This window comes from Pinus tabuliformis, chromosome 9 (assembly GCF_031772625.1).
Source record: "Pinus tabuliformis cultivar Carrire ecotype Pingquan chromosome 9, CPIR1, whole genome shotgun sequence".
In the NCBI taxonomy this organism is placed as follows: Eukaryota; Viridiplantae; Streptophyta; class Pinopsida; order Pinales; family Pinaceae; genus Pinus; species Pinus tabuliformis.
Window position 1 is genome coordinate 740,374,974 of NC_142307.1, and position 6,000 is coordinate 740,380,973.

Sequence of the window (6,000 nt, forward strand, 5' to 3'; positions counted from 1 at the left end):
GATCGAGTAGAACAAACATATAGACATACTTTCTACTTACAATACAAAAATAAATCCAATGATTCTAAGAACCAAATTATATCTAAACTACAAGAAACGTTTCTAGAGCAATGGTCAATGAGGCATGTCAGACTTGCGATACCAAAAACATACAAAAATTAAAAAGAATCATTCAAAAGGTAATATTCTTAATTAAAATGATTTTATAGAATTATATATATATATATATATATATATATATATATATACCACAAACCATTTATTTATTAATGTCAATTTTTTATATTTAGTTTTTATATATCAATATAAAAAGTTTATTACTTTTTTTCAGGAAGATTATGAAAATTTCAAATGATCAACAAGTTGGTATGTGAAACATGTCAGTAGAAATGTCCAAAAAAGCATACAAGGAAATGGTCAAATAAATGGACATAATTGCATCCTAAGAGGAGCCATCTCAACAACAATGTGCTTCAAATATATGTAATCATGATTGACCATATATATATATATATATATATATATATATATATATATATATATATATATATATATATTCAACATTAAATATTAATTTTCAAGTATTTTCTTGCATGAAAGAAAACAAAATGGAACTCATTCAGCATATATGACAGAATGACAAGGAAGAAAAGTGTTGATTTCAAAGTTTGTGAGTAATTGTTAATATTTCTTTATAACAACTCAAGGTTTCATTTTTTGTATATTTTAAGTTGTTTTACAACCATCCTTGAATGTCTTCAAATAAGTGCTAACATACAAAGAAAAATCATCGGAAGAATTGATTAATATTGGGTTATATGGTTGTGATTATATATGTTGGCATATCAAAAATTAATTGTGAAATTTGTAAGTATCTATTGTGTTTTACCTCTCTGAGTTTATAATTAATAGAACAAAAATCCATTTATATTAAATCTATGATTTATAATGGGGTTTAAAACATGCAAGTAACCCAAGTATGGAACCACATCAGTAGAAGACTTGTTGCAACAAGGCATGAGACTTAGTTTTGAAACCATGTTAACAGTTTATGAGTCACTTCTTTCTATGGTATATTGTTATTCGATTTACATTGATGTATATTATTTATTTCAATTTTCGTTTTCTCGTCAATGTAGATACACCCATTACACTTTATTTTTATGTTTGCAAATGGAACACAATCAAGAAGATGAAAAAAATCGATGCAATCAAAAAAACAATCCTCTAATATCCCAATTCATGGAAGTAGCTTGAGCGCTTACAGCAATTCCGGCGAAGAATGATGATCTATTTGGATATCAATGCAACCTATTGTATTTTTTAAAATAATTGTTTGTGAAAATCAGACCTTTTTTTTAATGTAATGGACACAGTGTCTCAATTGAAAGACAAAGGGTTACCAATAACAATGCAGTTTTGTATGACAAAGAGCCTCTTATTGATATATAATAAAATACATTTTAATTTATTATATTGTGCTATCCAATGTCACTGTGAAATGTTACACCATTGATTAAATGTATAGATGATTAAATATTATAATGAAGAGATATGAAATATGATAATATAATAAATCAATTCAAACATCATATACAAATGCATTAATCAAATTTTAATTTATATGAATATTTTTATAATATATATGTCGTTTTTTCGATGAATAACAGATTTTTAAAATTACAATAATTGCACTGTCACAGGTCGATGTTTCCAAAAAAAAAAATATCATACAAAAAATCAGTGCATCCATAATATAAAAACGCACTAGTTTGTTATGTTATATAAAATAATCGACATGGCATATGTTAGCATGATCGGTGCCTTTTCGGAAAATGGCAACACTAAGGCATTCATTTCTTTAAGCACCGGTATTGTTTGCAATTAACACCCCGGTGCATTGTAATTCTTAACGCAGCAGTGCTTTCATAGAACTAACACCACGGTCCTACAAAATATTATTTCAAGCCCCAATGCATTATGAAAACTAATAACACTGGTCCTTTTATATAACTAATGTACAGGTGTGTTTATACAATAAGCATCGGCGCTGCAACTTTAAACAAAAGCATTGGCTCTGCAATTATTTTTTGCATAATTAAGGTAATTTTGAGGTATAAAATGGGTCTCCTAAGGAAATTATAAAATAATCGTGGAAATAATAAAATAAGATTACATTACATCATCAAATTTTAGAGGGAAAAAAGAAAAAATTACTTTTTCAACTCGTATTTTCAACTTATCTCCCTATGGGTTTACTCAAATTTCGAGCGGAAACACTAGTTGGATGCATAATTTGATTCCTCATCCTAAGAGTACTCATGTTTCATAATTTTTATGGACCTTTCTACATGAAAAACGTGATTGCAATCACATTGTTTCATGTATTTCTCATTTTTCATGTGGCAGGGTCCATCGGAAGTATGCAACATGGGTATTCCTTGGATGAGGAATTAAATTTTGCATCCAACGTGTGTTCCCGCATGAAATTTGAGTAAACCCATAAGGAGAAAAGTTGAAAATATGAGTTGAAAAAATAGTTTTATTATTTTATTATTTTTTAACCTTTTTACTTTTTAACCCCAAAAACGGTGAATCATCCCCCATGGTTGACATCATCATCTTGAATCCTATTGGTTCTTATAAAGTTTATTTTGGTTGTACATTTTTCTTAAGAGGCCCATTTTAAGCCTCAAAAGTTCTCTAATGGCCCGAGTGTCGTTTCCTACAAAAATGTTGGGGCCTTTATTATGTATTAGCATTGGTGCGGTATATATTGTGCATTGGTGTTCTTTGCGTTCAATGCCTTGGTGCTTTTAGTTATGTATACATCCCAGTGAGTTTATAAATGTAGTGCACCTGTAGGTTTTAACCCCGTACAGAAATTACCTGCCTACGAATTCTAAAACACAGAAAATAAATAATGCGAGAGAAGAACACATAAAAAACATATACACAGAGATTTTCCCCTGGATCCCAAAACCAGACTACTAGCTTGATTTTTCATTATGTTCCTTTCAATGTTATAATACATATTTATACATGCCGAAGCATCCAAGACCATGGACCGAAAACCATCGCGTCCAATACCATGGACCGAAAAACCATCGTGTCCAAAAAACATGTGCGCAAATCATGCACAAAACCATAGGTGGGTCCGCACAACCTAACATAGGGTCCAAAACCAAAAATTGGGGTTACGGGTGCCCTTCAAACCCCCTGTTAACTACGTGGAAAGAATATAACACAACCCAACATTCTCCCACTTGTTGTTTTCTTTCCACAGGGGGCCACAAGAGAGCTTAACCATTTTTCCAGCCCTGAAATGCCCATTGTCTCTCTACACCAAGAGAACTTCTCAGAGCTCACAGCTTTTGTCAATGCATCTGCAGTATTCTTTAAAGTGTCCACCTTTACCAACAACACATTTTTGTCTTCTATCATATCCCTCACAAAGTGATACTGAACATCAATGTGCTTTGTCTTTGAATGATATGCGGGGTTCTTTGCCAAGAAAATTGCACTTTGGCTGTCACAGTCTATCCTTATAGCTTCCTGTACTAACCCCATCCTTGAACATAATCTCTGCAACCAAACTGCTTCCTTGCTTGCATGAGTGGCTGCCATGTATTCTGCCTCTGTAGTTGACAGTGCCACTATAGATTGTTTCTTACTCATCCAACTGACTGCACCTCCAAATAGGTTAAACACGTACCCACTTGTAGATCTTCTCTGATCCAGATCTCCAGCCCAGTCTGCATCAACAAAGCCATGAATATCCAACACTCTGTCCAATCCTGGTCTTCCTTGGTAGCACAAACCATAATCACTAGTGCCACGCAAATACCTGAAAACCTGCTTCACTGCTGTCTAGTGCCCCTTCCCTGGTTTTGACATAAACCTGCTCAATACTCCCACTGCATGTGCAATGTCTGGTCTAGTACAGACCATTACATACATCAGGCTACCGACTGCACTTGCATATGGAACACGGGACATGTCCTCTTCCTCTTCTTGTGTCTTGGGACATTGTTCAGCAGATAACCTCACACCTATAGGAATAGAAACCTTCACTGGTTTACTATCCTGCATATTAAACCTCTACAATATTGTCTCGACATACTTCCTCTGGTTTAACCAGAGCTTCCTCTTCGCCCAATCTCTTTTAATTTCCATGATCAAAATATAGTTTGCAGCACCAAGATCTTTCATGTCGAATTTGGAGGTCAATTAGGTCTTCAAATCCTGGATAACTTCTTTGTCATTTCCAACCAACAACTTATCATCCACATACAAGACCAGATAAATAACACGGTCACCAATTAATTTAAAATACACACAATGATCTGCTTTGCTTCTGGTGAAGCCAAGTCCCCGTATAAATGTATCAAATTTCTGATATCACATCCTTGGTGACTGTTTTAACCCATATAGAGACTTCTTTAACTTACATACCAGTTCTTTCTTACCCTTCACCGCAAAGCCTTCAGGTTGCTTCATGTAGATCTCCTCTTCCAGATCCCCGTGAAGAAATGTTGTCTTCACATCCATCTGTTCTACCTCAAAATCAAAAGCAGCAGCAACAGATAAAAGTAATCTAATAGAAGTTACCTTGGCAACAGGAGAAAAAATATCACCAAAATCAATTCCTGGCACCTGGGAATAACCTTTTGCTACCAACCGAGCTTTGTATTTCTCCACTTTTCCTTCTGCATTTGTCTTCTTTTTGAACACCCATTTGCTGCCAATGGGTTTCCTTCTAGCCAGCAACTCCACCAGATCCCAAGCCTCATTTTTATGCAAAGATGCCATTTCATCAACCATGGCCTCTTTCCAGAGTTTCCCATCCTCTGAATCCACTGCTTCCTTCACAGTTCTGAGATCATCATTAGTAACAGACAAAGCAAAATTTGAACAGAAAGCAGATGAACTATACCTTTCTAGCTTCCTTCTTTCTCGAACTGATCTTCTCACAGCCGGAGTTTGTGGCTCTTCATCTTCTGATTCCTCTTCTATTGTAAAGTCTGATTCTTCCTCCTTTAGCTCAAACTCTATCTTCTCAGGTTCCTTTGGTTGGACTTCATGTTTAATAACATCTTTCATCTCTCTGAACACCACATCTCGACTGTACATAACCTTCCTTGTTACTGGGTTCCAAAGCTTATAACCCTTTAAACCATCCTTATACCCAATAAATATGCACTTTTCAGATTTACTATCCAACTTTGTTCTTTTCTCCTTTGGAACATGTACATATGCATCACATCCAAATACCCTCAGATGTGAAAGAGAGGGTTTCTTACCAGTCCATACCTCTTGTGGAGTCTTATCCTCCAACGCTGATGAAGGTGACCTATTGACCAGGTAACATGCAGTATCCACCGCCTCTGCCCAGAATTCCTGTCCTAACTCGACACCACTGAGCATGCTTCTTTCCCTTTCCATCAACGTCTTGTTCATTCTTTCTGCAACTCCATTTTGCTGAGGTGTATATGGAGTAGTCTTCTGCCGTGCTATACCACACTTCTTGCAGAATTATTCAAATTCCTTACTGCAAAACTCTACACCATTATCTGTCCTCGGCACCTTTATCTTCTTCTCTATCTGGTTTTCCACTAGAGCCTTAAATTCTTTAAACCTATCAAAGACTTCAGATTTATTCTTAAGGAAATATATCCATGTATTCCTTGATAAGTCATCTATAAATGATACATAGTACACAGACTTACCCAATGATGGAACCTTCACAGGTCCAAACACATCACTGTGCACAAGCTCTAATATATGTTTCGCCCTCTTACCACCAGAGGGGAAACTCACCCGATTCTGCTTCCCGTATACACAATTTTCACAGAAATCAAAATCCAGAGAGCTATTACTCATACCTTCTACCATACCTTTACCATGAAGTATTCGAAGACCCTTCTCTCCAATATGTCCAAGCCTTTGATGACACAGCATGGTCTTTTCTCCACATACCACTAGATTTTCTGCTCCACT